A 16,623-nucleotide genomic window follows, 5' to 3' on the forward strand; every position below is an offset into this window, starting at 1 on the left:
CTAGCCCTCTTGCTTTGCTTCTATCAATGTCACGATCACCCATTTGCGGATGTTGTTTTCCTTCTAAATTCTGGGCATGGGCCTGTATTCGGGAAATATCCATCCCATCTTACAACGAAGCCGTCAAACAATCCTTAAATAAATGTGGCCCTAAGCCACTCACAAACCTGTGCACTCTATCTGTCATATCGGCCACCAAAGTCGGGGCATATCTAGCCAATGAATTGAATTGAAAGCTATACTCCCGAGCACTCATATTCCCTTGTTTCAAATTTAAAAATCTATCCGCTCTAGCTCGGCGGACCTCGGGTGGAAAATAATAGTGGATGAAGGCATCCACAAATTCTTGCCAAACGGGAGGAGGTGCATTTTCTTTTCTTGATGCTAGCCAATTATTGTACCACAATACCGCCACATCTCGGAGTCTATAAGATGCCAACTCTACAGATTCAGTTTCAGAGGCATGAATGATCCTCAATGTTCTCAGCATCTCATCAATAAATCGTTGCGGGTCTTCATCCGGCTTTGACCCGAAAAAATCAGGAGGATTCAAACTCATGAAATCACGGGCTTTGGTACTAGCTGTCCGATCACCTGAGCTCAAAATCTGCCGCTGTGCCTGGGCGGCAACTAACTGTGTCAATAGATGAATGGCCTCGGTCACTTGATGACCCGAAGCAATCGGTGGAGGAACTGGAGCTGAAGCTCCTCCGTGTTCTTCTACATTGGGCGGGTGGAGGAAGTATTAGATGGGGCCTCATTATGTGATTCACCCTCTTCTACACTTATCGGAGGCTCTCTTTCCACCCGTCTTTTCATCGTAGCCTTGCCCTTCTATGCAGCTGTAGCTTTTCCCTTTGGCGGCATTTCTGAAATCATAGCACACTATTAGGGAGAAGAAAATCTTATAATACCGCTCTATCGCACGATCTCTTAAGATGAAAGATGGTCATTTTTCCTAAATGGCCTGTAGCCTCCTGTTTGTTAGTGTGGCGCGTAACACACCATAAATAAGACTCTACTAGACACGGCTCGTAGACACTTCTTAGGACCGAACTGCTCTGATACCACTTTTGTCACGACCCAACTAGGGGCCGTGACGGGTACCCGGGGCTAACCACCGAGCACCACTCATTCCCTTACTTATCATATTCATGTCATAAGAAAGTCAATTTTTCTCATTTGGAAACATAATATATATATATATATATATATATATATATATATATATATATATATATATATATATATATATATATATAAGCCCTTCGGCTATCAAAATAATATAAACATATACATTAGAAACATTGTGAGACCATACTACCCACACCTGCGCATCTACGATCCTCTACTAGAGTGCTAGACATAAGGATGGGACAAGATCCCGTTGTGCCCAAAATATACATATGTGCACAAAACAATAATCAAAGGCACCTCCGGATCAATGGAGTGCTCTCCAATCAGCTACTAGCTCCTACGAGTCTGGATGAAGATCACCTCCTTGTCTACCTAGGGGCATGAACACAGCGTCCAAAGAAAACGAACGTCAGTACGAACATTGTACTGAGTATGAGAGGCATAAATAATAATAATACGTCAATGAGATAAAAGAAGCATCAAATAAGGAGCAACTGTATCTGACTGTCAATTATAAAAGGAATAATGTATGCTGACTTACTTCATAATCATCATCATATTATATATGCATAAATGTATAAGCTGCCCTTCCATATAGGTACGGTGTGATAATCATTAGCCTGCGTCCAGGCCTCCCTCATCCGAGGTACCATCTCATGCCGCCCACTTGTGGTATCTGCCCATGCCATCTGGACATGGTGTATATGCTGCCCGCCTTAGCGGTGTCTGCCTGGCCATGTAGGCGCGGTGTGATAGCATCATGTACATATCATGCACTTATCATATTCTCATTATACTACTACCATAATACATGACTGGAAACTTAAGTCAATTATACTCTATCGGGGTGACATAAGGTCGTGAACCCCCCGATTCCATTATGGAGCATTTATAAGTATTCTGCCTCACCTTGAAGGAAATAGTATATAAAGTGAGTGTATACAATAAACGACATCATTAACTATATAAGAACATCATATCATGAACTCTAGAATCTTTAGACTTAAGCTCATCATCATCATTATTGGGCTCGTAATGTATCTCTTATCTCATGTAGCTATTCATGAACATAGACTCTTAGCTTTCCGGAATGTAGAGGATTCATGGAAAAGAAGGAAGAATCATGCCCTAGGATTCATGCCATAGAAGGAAAGGACTATCCTCACATTCCTTTTTCATTTAACTAATCTATCGCTTGCTTGTTCTCCTTCAATGTCTCGTTTACCTTCAAGTGAATTCGCATTAACATTAGCTACTCGATTACTTAAACGTGCTTACTAAGGCTAAAGAAAATTGGGCAGCATTTCCTTTGTTTATATTACTTTCCCCATATTCTATATCAACTCCCAAACATTCATAACAACATTCACAATATCGTAAACAACAATCATCATTCATCTACATTAACCACATTTCACCATTTCACTCCAATTTCTCCATAATCATGGTCATAGTTCATTATTGCATTTTCTCACATATAATACTTATTCCATGTTCTAAATGTCATTCATAACATATTTACAATCATAACATATCGATAATCATGACTCAATCCAAACCTTTACCCAACAATGTCACTATTCCCACATTCATGACCCATTTCCTATATCTTTCTATAATCCAAGTGTTTTTAACTTTCAGCACTTTAAACAACAAGGAATGATCATAAAACTCACCTTAGATGATGGATAAATAAACCTTGAGTGGAACTTCTCTTCTTGCACCAAAACCCTAACTCAGTTCCCTTAAGATTTATTGATGTAGATGAACTTTTAATAGGGTTCATACACTTGCTTTTGTGGGTTTAATTAAGTTGATCATGGATTTCTCTTATTTTCTTGTGGATGAATAATGGAGATAGTTCTAGAGAATTCTTGAGGTGTGGAGAAGTGAAATGAAATGAATTAAAATAAGAGAGAGGGGTCCTTATATTAATCTTGAATTCTGTCCCGACCAGAACATACGGACCAACATACGGTCCGTACATTTTATACAGGCCGTATGTCTGGCCGTATGTTTGGTCCAGTGAGGACCCTTATTCTGGGCAAGACATACGGTCCAACATACGGTCTGTATGTTTTATACGGCCAGTATGTTTGGCTGTATAATGCCCATGCTAGACCCCGTATTTTTATACGTCGAGTTATTTGCGAAGGAATCGATGTGAGTTAAAGATGGAACCCTTCCCAGACACGAAATTGAAACCTTTAATTTTTAATTTCTAAATTAGAACTAATTGTTTATAAATTTTACTGGAGATTAGGAACTACTTAATTGTGGTGTTAATTAAAAATTAGTGACAACAATGAGCCAAGAGGAACATTAACGTGCCAATGCCTAGTGATGACTCAAAGTCATCTAAAATAAGGCTATTACTCATTTAAATATTGACAATTCATTATTATATGAAGGCATGCTATTATATGTTGGAAGACTCATTTAAATATTGGCAATTCATTATTATATGAAGGCATGCTATTACATGTTGGAAGACTCATTTAAATATTGACAATTCATTCTTGTATGAATGCAATTGACAAAAGGTTCACGTGGAAACCTTATGGAAGACTTTAATTATTCAGCATGCCACATTATTCTATTACTTAGTGGACCTAATATGACCATATGGTCTTCCACTAAAGACCAAAAAAATGGTCTTCAAGAATAGTGTGCAAATGAGGCATTGAATTGAGTTAAATATTAGACCAAATACACTCCATATGGATTAAAATTCAGCTGGTCACATGTAGAGCTTAGGAAGAGCATATATATATATATATATATATATATATATATATATATATATATATATATATATATATTTTATATGACTCACAAAATCAGCAAAACCCTCATTCCATCTTCAACACATAAGCTAGAGAGAGAGAGAGAGAGAACATAAGCCATGGCATTCGGCCATGGCTAGCAAAAAATTGAAGCTCAAATTTGTTGATCAAAAATCAGATTTTCAAAGTATTCCAACCCTTAGGAAGGTGCATAGCAACGTGGAGTAGTCATTGGAGCAACAAGAACAAGTATTATTTCATTTCACAAATTCTAGTCAAGTTGAGAAGTCAAGTGTTTAAGGTAAGGTTTAACTTTCTTGGCATGTATTAAGGATTTAAACGTATGGTAGGTGTGTAAATATAAATTGCATGTATGAGATCATGAATGTTGGTGTTGGAATGTTGTTGAAGCCGTAGGGGCCGTTTTAAGGGTGATTTAGATGTGTTGTCAATGTGTAAATGTGAATTGCATGTATGAAATTGTGTGTGTTGATGTTGAAGCATTGTGGAACCCGCAGGGGGCTGTTTGGTGTGAAAATAGTGAGCTGATTGTAACTAATATTATGGTTGTTTCTATCATAGATTACATAGTAAAAGAATGAAAAGAATTGGAAAGTTAAAGGTGAAGTTGTGTTGATATGAACATGATTGTTATTTTTGTTGAAAAGTAAATTTGGGGCCGTGTAGGGACTGTTTTGTAGAAGGTGGTGGACTGATTTTACTTGGTATTTTGAGTGTTGTTGTTATGAATCTTATGAAGAGAATAAAGGTACTAAATGGTTAGAGTTGGAGTTAAATTTGTTTGTGGGTTGTAAGGATTATAGTGATAATAATGTAGCTTATTTGCGTATGAATTGAAGATGTAGTTGTCGTGTGGCTGCTGGTCATAATTTACTAAAATTATATGAAAAGAAGATATGAAATAATGTGTAAGAATCGTATGTGGTTTGCTAGATATGTTCGTAAGCGTTTGCAAGAATTCCGAGCATCTTTTGTGTAATAGTTAGGGGCTGTTTTGGATACGTTGTTGTTGATCTTGTTGCGCTTGGAAGATTAATCATAATTAAGATTATGCATTGTGTTGTATGTTGGTTGGGCTGTTATAAAGTTGTTTACATAAAAACGTTAAGGCTACGGACTATTAGGAATAACTTGAAGACGTAGTAGCCGTATGTGGATCGTTATTGAATATTGTAAATGTGGGCTGTTTGGAATATTGCGTGGACTGTTTGGAAGGTTGTGCAGGCTGTTCGGAGTGATTCTCGCATATTGTCTTGGATAGCCTCGATATAGTACTTGAACGTATAATTATTGGAGTTAGCTTGACTATTATGTAATTAATTTGGGATGTAAGGAAACCGTCGTCTAAATTGTCTAGAAAAGAATTGCTAACGTTGGGAAACGTTTTGAATCTCCCCGTAGCTTAACCATAATTCTTAACGTCTTAATATAGGTTGAAACTTTGGGCAGCGTATACGTTTTGTGTTACGAATAAACGCCAAAGGTATGTAAAGCTAACTCTTCTTTCTTTTGGCATGTCTTAGATCTAAGTGATGAATGATATGAATTTTGGGGTAATCCTATTCATAAGTTTCGAGTGTGATTTATGATTCTTGTTCGCTTCTTGATGTTAGAACTCTCCAGTGATTGATCCTCCCCCTTCAGTCTTGTGTACGTTGGATAATAGTCGATATATATCAGCTTCTATTTTTAGGAACTCTATGACGACTCATGTCTTGACTTCTATAAAATGTTTCATACTATATTGACAAGCAACGTTTTGTGACTTCACTACATATTCATACTGTATATCATATGTATTGTTATTGTTCCACCTGATCAGCTGGATTATGATATTCTTAAGACGGAAGCGGTTGCCCGAAGGGGACATTATTATTAAGTCGGAAGCGGCTGCCCGAAGGGGCCATCATTATTATGCCGGAAGCGGCCGTCCGAAGGTACTATTGTGTTATTAGCCGGAAGCGGCCGTCCGAAGGGACTATTGTATTATTAGCCGGAAGCGGCTACGAGTAGGATATTCTATATTTATATTGTGTATGCTAGAATTTGTGTAAGGGACCATATGACATGGTTCAAAATGCTGTTCCAGGTTACTTCCGGGTTGCTTTCTAAACTTGTTTACTGTTACGCTTTTCCTTGTTTATGATTCAGTAATGCTTTACATATTCAGTACATATTCCGTACTGGCCCCCTTTCTTCGGGGGCTGCGTTTCATGCCCGCAGGTTCAGGGATGCGGTCAGACAATCCAGCCACCTAGGAGGAGTCAGCGTTGAGAGTCAGACAGCTCCACTTGCTTCGGAGACTGTTCCTGTTTTGGTATAATTTTGTGTGTATATATTATGGGCACGACGGGGCCCTGTTCCGCCACTTATGCATGGTCATACTCTTCTAGTAGTCTGCGGACAGTGTGGGTGTCATGGATACTGTTTGGCCTTACCGACCACTGTTTTGTTGTACAGAAGCATCAGCAGCCTCGTTGGCTTGCATTGTTATATGTTACATATATATATAAATATGTTTTGGGATGTTTGAGTACAGGTAACATAAGTTAGGTTATCAGGCAGGTTAAACTCGGTCACTCGTCATGGCCCTAGGTTGGGTCGTGACAGCCCAGTTGTCCGAAACTCGTTTTCGTCGACTCGTTAGATCTCCAATCCTTATGGAACCTTCTTGACGCTTGATTAACACTTCATTACCAATCTAAGGGACATTATCACTCTCCTCCAGGACATCATTACGCCATCATTAACTCGTCGCTCATAATTCTTACCCAACACGCAACATATCCTTTACTTCCCTTGACAACGTTCTTCCCTTGCGTCAAATGTCTTTGTATCTCGATTAGGATCATCAAATGCTATTTCTTACTTATCAAAATGTCGTATAAGTCGTGCCCTTCGCTAGCCTATTCACTGTACGTTAATGGGGAATTTTCCAAGGTGTAACAATAGAGTTCATCGTTTTGTGGCTGGTCTAGGGGCCACATTTGATTGATGCTTGTACGACTGCCACATTACAACCAGGCATGAATATCTCCCGTCTATAGGCATATGTGCATAATTTGGAGGATCGCAAGCGCCAGAGGAGGACAGATCGTGACCGCGACCGGGGCCATGGTAAGAGGTCCAGATCTTTTGACAGTAGGGGTGAGCTTAGGGGAGGACAGAGACAGCAGGCTCCCTGATATCCTTTCCATTCCGCAGTGAGTGCATCTCCGCGATTTCCAAGTTCGAGATTTGACCGATCTCCTTATTCTGGAGCAGGCCAGAGTTTTAGAGCACCAGTCTCTCAGTACAGACTGGAGTTAGGCCAGGTGAGACCCCCTTCGCCGCGATGTGCCGAGTGTGGAAAGTTACACATCGGTCAGTGTCGACTGGGATCAGATGGTTTTTATGCTTGTGGCCAGCTAGGCCACAAGGTGAGGGAGTGCCCGATGAGGATTGATACAGGCATGGTTCAGCCTACAGGGTTTGTGGCTGGCTCTTCTTCTGTAGTGCGCCCCTCAGGGAAAGTTTTTCTGACCCCAGCAGGGTGAGGTAAAGGGAGGAGTAGAGCTTCCAGCTCGAGTGGTCCTCAGCACCGCGTGTATACATTGGCTTGTAGACAAGACCACGAGACGTCTCTTGATGTTGTTATAGGTATATTATCATTTTCCTCCCATGATTTTTATGCACTGATTGATCCAGGTTTCACTTTATCATATGTTACACCATTTGTTGCTGGCAAGTTTGGGGTAGAGCCTGAGTTGGTCAAACCTTTCGAGGTGTCCACGCCAGTCGGTGATGCAGCTATAACTAGGTGAGTATACCGGGACTGTGTTGTTATAGTTTGTGACCGCCACACCGTAGCAGATTTGATTGAGTTAGATATGATTGATTTTGATGTTATTATGGGCATGGACTGGTTAGCTTCTTGTTATGCTAATGTTGATTGTAGAGCAAAGATGGTTCGATTTCAGTTTCCAGGCGAGCCAATCCTAGAGTGGAAGGGCAATGCTGCTTCGCCTAGAGGTAGGTTTATTTCCTACCTTAAGGCAGAGAAGATGATCAAAAAAGGGTATATTTTTCATCTAGTTCGAGTTCAAGATGTGCAAGCAGAGTCTCCGACTCTTCAGTCTGTCCCTGTGGTTAATGAGTTCCTAGAAGTGTTTCCAGATGAGCTTCCAGGCATTCCCCCTAGAGAGGGAGGTTGATTTTGCTATTGACCTATTGCCAGACACTCAGCCAATATTTATTCCTCCTTATAGGATGACACCTGCGGAGTTGAAGGAATTGAAAGAGAAGTTGAAAGATTTGATTGAGAAGGGCTTTATCAGGCCTAGTACATCATCGTGGGGAGCGCCGGTGTTATTTGTGAGAAAGAAGTATGGTTCCTTACGAATGTGTATCGATTATAGGCAATTGAATAATTGAATAAAGTGACTGTATATATAAGTATCCGCTCCAGAGGATTGATGATTTATTTGATCAGTTGCAAGGCACCAAGTATTTCTCGAAAATAGACTTGAGGTCAGGATACCACTAGGTTGGGGTGAAGGAAGAAGACATTCTGAAGACGACATTCCGGACTAGATATGGCCACTATGAGTTCCGTGTTATGTCGTTCGGGCTAACTAATGCCCCAGCTGTATTCATGGATTTGATGAATCGTGTATTCAGACCCTTCCTAGATTTGTTCGTGATTGTGTTTATAGATGATATTCTGGTTTATTCGCCGTCAGATGCCGATCATGCAAAACATCTGTGAATAGTGCTTGGAATTCTCCAGGGTAAAGAGTGGTATGCCAAGTTTTCTAAGTGTGAGTTCTGGTTGAACTCCGTGGCTTTTATGGGTCACATTATTTCAGAGGAAGGCATTAGAGTGGATGCCCAAAAGATTGAGGCTGTGAAGAATTGGCCAAGGCCCACGGCACCAACAGAGATACATAGTTTCTTGGGCTTGGCAGGTTATTATAGAAGGTTTGTAGAAGGATTTTCCTCTCTTTCAGCCCCATTGACCAAATTAACTCAGAAATCAGCTAAGTTCCAATGGACAGATGCTTGTGAGCAGAGTTTTTAGACGTTGAAGGATAAGCTAACTTTGGCACCAGTTTTGACTCTTCCAGAAGGAGCAGATGGCTATGTGGTGTATTGTGATGCTTCAGGTGTTGGATTGGGATGTGTATTGATGCATCATGGTAAGGTTGTCGCTTATGCTTCGAGATAGTTGAAAAAGCATGAGAAGAATTATCTAACCCATGATCTTGAGTTAACGGCAGTGATTCATGCCTTGAAGATATGGAGGCACTACTTATACGGTGTCCATGTTGATATCTATACTGATCATAAGAGTCTCCAGTACATCTTTACGTAGAAGGATTTGAACTTGCGTTAGAGGCGATGGTTGGAGAGATTAAAAGGTTATGATGTTGATATTCTGTATTATCCCGGGAAGGAGAATGTAGTAGCCGATGCCCTCAGTTGTAAATCTATGGGTAGCTTGTCACACGTCTCGCCAGAGAAAAGAGAAATGGTCCGTAAGGTCCATCGATTAGCTAGCCTCGGAATTCGATTGATAGATTCAGGTGATGCAGGGGTTACTGTTCAAGACACGGTGATATCATCCTTGGTAGTTGAGATAAAAGAGCGTCAGTATGAGGATCTTGTTCTAGTTCATTACTGAGATACAACCCCTTAGAAAGAAAAGACACCCTTTGTGATCGCAGGTGATGGAGTTGTCACGACCCAAACCCATGGGCCGTGACTAGTGCCCGAGCTGGACACTCGTATACATACCTGCTAAATATAATCAACTGAAACTAAGGACAGTATGGAAACTTGTAAAAGCAACCGAAAGATTCGCAACACCACATATCATAAACCTGTCTCCTGAGGAGTCACAGCATAACAATAACACAATATGCAAGCCGATAAGGCTGCCAGTATACACGGTGATATCCAAAGCATAACAATAACACGATACGCAAGCCGACAAGGCTACCACTATACACGGGGATATCCAAAGTAAACCATATAGACACAGCTGACCAAAACTTATGTACAACCCACACATGTGTCTATAGACCTCTAAGAGTACAAGAGTGAAATATGACGGGACAGGGCCCCGCCGTACCCCTGGATATATATAAGTCTATATAGAAGATCTGTACCCAAATATCTAGGCTCCGAAACAATGGAGCTCTCCAAACAGCTGAGCAGAAGTCCTAAGCTGGAGGATCACCAAATCGAGTATCTGTACCCGCGGGCATGAAACGCAGCCCCCCGAAGAAAGAGGGTCAGTACGGAATATGTACTGAGTATATAAAGCATGTAATGCAATAAGGAAAATCACAACTGCATAAACGATTACAGGAGGCAAGTATGATAATCAAAGATACCAATGCACCTGTGCCTTACGATATGAAAATCATGCATGTCTATATCATATACCATATCCGGCCCATTATGTCTATATATATATACCGTACTCGGCCCTCTAGTGAGGGACTCGGTGAACAATCCAGTGAAACTGTGTACGAAAACATACCCGGCCCGGGACTCGGTGAAAGATATATTACGGCATGCACGAGCAGAGTAGTGAGCAACCATATGCAAACTAAATCATATCTGAAACTCAATAGAATAATCAAAATGAACTATCATTTGAAAGTCAAGACAATAGTCATATCAAGTACCCTTCGAATGTCACTATGGATTATATCAAAATAGAACTTCAGGAATCATAGACACGTATCAAGAAATAATGAAGTAAGTTCTGGGAATCAAGAACATTAGCCATCCTAGTGGCTCTAAGAATAAGAGTTTCTTTAAAGTCACATGCTCGTCGTCTATTTGTTTATAAAGATCATGCCAAAAAGAAAGAAGGGTTAGCTTCACATACCTTGAGTTACGACCCTCGAAAAAATTATACGAATCAGCCCCTTTTTAAGGCTTTATCTACAAGATAATATTAGTAACATAAGCATTAGCCAACTTGTAATCAAGCACAACCAACAAGACAGCATATGGACAATACGACGAGCCACGAGCTCGCTATATGACAACTATTCGGCGTTTCACCTTGCCCTCCTCCAAAAATCCATAACAACAATAATACAACTAGGCTATGTACATATTAGCTCAACCTCATGTTCAGAAATTTAATTACAATAAGAGCAGCCCGACTATAGCCTATACAAATTCGGGCAGCATTTCCCCTGAGAACTCAACAATCCCCGAGATCCCAATTCAGTAAAAATATCGACCATATACCAACAATAGTAATACCAACAATTTCATATCAAGCTAGAATTGGATCCATCTCCAGATCATTTCAAAACAGCCCACAATCACAATATCAACTACTTTCCATAAATGAGGAAATTATCTCAACAACACAAAAACAACCACAATGGCAATAACTAGAACTATACAACAACAACAATAGTTACGACACACCAATAATTAATTCTAACATCCCTTGCGATGTTTATTCATTCTATCAATCCTTTAACCAATTATACGATATCTTACACGCTTGTTTTCTTCCAAATTTACGAGCCATATCAACAAAAACACGACAACAACATCAACCACCATCCAAGTACAAGAAAATTACTTCAACATCACTTTAACAAAAAGTTCGAAACAGTCCACCAAAACTACAACATCAAAAATACGATTTTCAATCTTTACTTCGCAAAATTACAAACACACGGAAAAGAGTATAATATTACCATGAACAACAGCACCCATACATATCTATAACTATATTTCCAGCCCTTCAACATAACAAATTACCTTCAAATACAATACAATAATAATGACAACACTAATCAAACTTAATCCAATTAGAACAACTCCAATTCTGCCCATTTACAACGCCAACAATAATCATGTAATTTTCTTACTTCCAATTTCGTCTAACACAATTTAATCTCTCCATAACAACATCATTAACCCCAATTACATTTCAAGGAGAAGAAATCTTACCTTAAATTGATTAGGACAGATCCTATACTCACTTGCACCAATTGCACCACTTCTTCTTCCTCAATTCAATTTAAACCTTATGTTGCTGCCTCCTTGAACATGTAAAGCACCTTGGGGAATTTTTTTAAAAAGATTTTCAAGGCCATGGCTGGTCGTGAGCTTGGCAGCCATGGCTGCTCATATTCTTGCTTCAATGGATTTTTGTGAAGATGAATTATGGAGATGATTATGTTGCTATGCTTTGTCATCAACTATTATATATATACTAGCAGCCCTTATGACATGTGTCCAACCACAATGACATGTGTCCCACTATGGCATGGACCAATCAGATTTGGCCATGTTGTAGTGGGGCCCACTCAGTGCACTAATTAACTTAATTAATAATAAATCCCCACTTAATAATCTAATCATGGTTAATTAATTCCTAATCTCCACTAATATTTCCATACTAATTGTAATTAATTAGTAGATCGTGCACTTATTAAAATCGGGGATTAAAAGTCCTTATCTCATATCCCAAAAATAATCTCGTCCTTAAACTTATTTACGAATAATCCAACGTACAAAAATACGAGATATAACATCTAGCACTAGTCCATACTCCCTTTTGGTACACACAAAATATTATTCTCAATCACTGTGGTCACGCTTGTTAAGGCCTAAATTATTTCGGGACCTCAAACTCTTTGTACATCGAGCTCTCGATTTTTATCCTTGAATATGATCGAATTCTCCAGGCTCGAGTAATTTTGCTCATATTGGAAGATTCAATTTCCTAGTCCAAAAATACGGGATGTAACAGGAGTACTCAGATATCGAGGTAGGTTGTGTGTCCCTAGTGTTGCAGGACTCTGACAGCAGATTATGGGAGAGGCACATTACTCCCGCAATTCTATTCATCCAGGCTCAACAAAGATGTACCATGATCTCAAGGAAGTTTATTGGTGGGATGGTATGAAAAGAAATATAGCAGAATTTGTCGCTCAGTGTTCTAATTATCAGCAGGTCAAAATAGAACACCAGAAGCCTGGAGGTCTATTGCAGGCTATGGAGATTCTGACATGGAAGTTGGAGGTAATTAACATGGACTTTATTACAGGGTTGCCCCGTACTTAGCAAAAGTTTGATTCGATATGGGTCATAATTGATAGGCTCACAAAGGCAGCTCATTTTCTGCCTGTCAGAACTACTTATGCAGCCGAGGATTATGCGAGGCTTTATCTTAAGGAGATTGTATGACTCCATGGTGTTCCTTCAGGCATCATTTCAGATAGGGGAGCACAGTTCGCAACCAAATTTTGGAAGTCTTTTTAGCGGGGATTGGGGACTCAGGTGAGTCTTAGCACCACATTCCACCCGCAGACAGATGGGCAAGTAGAGCGTACTATACAGACTCTTGAGGATATGCTTAGAGCTTGGGTGCTTGACTTTCAGGGTAATTGGGAGGATCATTTGCCTCTTATCGAGTTCACATATAACAACAGTTACCATTCCAGTATTCAAATGGCTCCTTATGAGGCCTTATATGGACGGAGGTGTAGATCGCCTATAGGATGGTTTGATGTTGGGGAGAATCAGTTGCTAGGCCCAGACTTAATTCAATAAGCAGTTGATAAGGTGAAAGTGATTAGAGAGAGGTTGTTAACAGCCTAGAGCCAATAGAAATCCTACGCGGATAATCGGCGATGTAAGCTAGAGTTCAAGATGGGCGACTGGGTGTTCCTGAAAGTTTCGCTTATGAAGGGAGTCATAAGGTTTGGTAAGGTGGGTAAGCTGAGCCTTCAATATATTGGGCCATATAAGATTATTCGTGTAGTGGGTACAGTGGCATATGAACTAGGGTTGCCTTCAGAGTTAGAATCGGTACATCCAGTATTTCATGTATCAATGCTTCGTAGGTGTATCGGAGATCCTTCAAGAGTTGTACCAGTGAATGATATCCAGGTAACCGAGCAGTTATCGTATGAAGAAGTTCGAGTGGTTATATTGGACAGGCAGGTCCGTCGGTTGCGAACCAAGGATGTAGCCTCCGTTACAGTCTTGTGGAGGAATAAGAATGTTGAAAAAGTGACTTGGGATGCGAAAGAAGCGATGAAGATTAAGTACCTGCATTTGTTCCCAGCAGTACAAGAGGTGCAGTCGGAGGCATCACTTTCCCCAGGTATTGCTTTCATTTCAGTTATCGTGATTTGGTTGTGTGAGGCCATGGAATTGTGTGTTGTAGTGTGTGGCCCTGTGTGGCATTATTTTGGGTTGCTGTGTGCAGGGCGGATTGGTATAAGTACAGAGGAAACTCTGCCGAAATTTTTATAACCCAGGATTATTCGAACACCCGAGGACGGATGTTCCTAAGGGGGGAGAATGTTACACCCCTCATCTTCGTAGTAGTAGAACCTATGGATTCCTAGCCGGGTATGACCTTGGAATAGAGACCCGAGCTCGGGTTTGGAGATAGAAAATGTCTTACCCCGTGTACAAGAGTACTAGTATGTGTTCTGGGTAATTTACAGAGATAGAAGTTGAGCGAATCAAGTCGATGCAATCGGAATTGAACCATAAAATCTACAGGACACCAGTCAATGTCGACGGGTCATCGACATGTTCGACAGACCATCGACGTGCGGCATCGATAGGATCCCGCAGCCATGCATCTGCAGGCGCAGGTCGACGGGCAAGTCGACGGGCCGTCGACCCGCCGGTCGAACGGACCGCTGTAGCCTTTTTGTCTTCAAAGTATAAATAGGTGGTCCACGACCCTATTTGATATTTTCCTCCTTCCAAAAATAAAAAAACCCTAATATATTCTCTCCCAATATTTTCCATCATATTAGTGAGGATTTGACAAGACCCGGACCCCATAAACCCGAGATGGTGAAGAAGAAAGGTTGCTGCTAGGGTTTCTTCAAGTTGTCGTGTTTAGGAAGTTAAAGCTTGAAGTGATTCTTGGTATTCTTGACCCCTCAAGGTATGTAAATGATTTCTACCTTTGTATTTAAGTTGAGTATCAAGGGTTTTAGTGATTCTAAGTAAAGAGGGGGTAGTTGTGAAAGTGGTAAGTTGATGAAAGACAAAATAGTGACTCAGGGTTGTTTTAAGAGATGATTGGGGATGGATTTGAATATATTTTGATATATAAGTGTTGTTATTGTTGTTATGGTTGGTATTAAAGTGAATGAGAAGTTGGAGGGTTGTTAAGCTTATGAGAGAAATATTGTCCATGATTCGTTAAGCTCTCTATGCATCTAAAAGAGGTTTGCAAGTGAAGTACATAGTCTAATGAAGGTCTATGTTGTCTTAATTATAGATTTACAAGTCGAGACATAGGAGTTGGACAATTTGATATACGTCAAGGTATGTTAAGGCTATTCTTTTCTTCTTTTGGCATGATCCTATGATATGATCCAATAAGCGAGTAAGCGAGTCCATATTACTATACTCTTAGAAGCATTAGAAGTGTTTCAGTTTTTGACATTCATGCGCCCTGTTATGATTATTCCTTCTGTTCATGGGTCCAGTTTTATGTATACAGTTATTCATGCATTACATTCATTCATCTATATATGTATGTTGACCCATGACCAGAAGGCGTTATATACGCAAGTATTATACGTATATGGGGTATGGAAAGGAGTAGGCATTATATACGCATTACCACCTGATCAGCTGGTGCACTATGATGACGATATGAGAATCAGGTTGCAAGTATCACAGCAATATATATGACGATGGCCGCAGAGAGGCCGATATGGTATGAGAAAAGAGACAGGCGTTATATACGCGCATATACCAGGCGTTATATATGTGTTATAGTCCATATTTTGTACGTTCGGATAATTCGAGATAATTGCGGGAAGTTAAGGGCAAGACTATTTTCCAAAATTATTTTAGTGAACAAGTTGTTTATTAGTATGGAAATATTGAGAAAGGCTAAGGGTAAAAAGGGAAATTCACAAAGTGGTTCATGGTAATATTGTGGAAGGCTAGGGGCGAAATGGGAATTTCACAAAATATTCAAGAAGGTTCTTGAAGGGGCCATGTTGGCCGTGTGGCATATAATCATATGTCAACATTTTTATTTAATGGGGGCTAATTATATATATGTGAGGACCAAAGCTTACATAATAAGATAATTAGTCTTCTTTGTTTCATTTTAAGAAAGTTCAAGAAAAAGGGAGAAAGGGACATGTGTCCACATTCTATTTGATGAGGTTAATTATATATATGGACAATTGCTCACAAAGCAAGGCAATTATTCATGAAAACTCCAAGAAGAAAACTTGGAGAAAGAAAACAAAGGCCATTCGGCCATGGTTCCAAAATATGTGTCCATGGAAATTGATCAAGAAAAATTATTTTCATCTAGTATTCCAACTAATTTGAAGGCCCTAATTAACATGGAGTGGTTGTTGGAGCAAGCAAAGCCTTTATTTGTGTAATTCATGAGCTCTAGCCGAGTGGAGATGTCAAAGGATGAAGGTAAGATTTAATCCCCTTTTTATGTGTTAGAGATGGTTTGTGAATGTTGTAGTATGTAGAAATGAATGAAATTCATGGAATTATGTGTGTTGGGGTTGAGCAGTGTAGGTATGTGCTTGGCCGAATATAGAGTGTGTTGTGTAGATATGATGAAGTGATTTTATTTAGTATTTTGATTGTGTGTTGTGGATTCCATGATGAAAATGAAGGTTTGATGAATTGAAATGAA

This window comes from Lycium barbarum, chromosome 6 (genome assembly GCF_019175385.1).
Source record: "Lycium barbarum isolate Lr01 chromosome 6, ASM1917538v2, whole genome shotgun sequence".
Taxonomy (NCBI): domain Eukaryota; kingdom Viridiplantae; phylum Streptophyta; class Magnoliopsida; order Solanales; family Solanaceae; genus Lycium; species Lycium barbarum.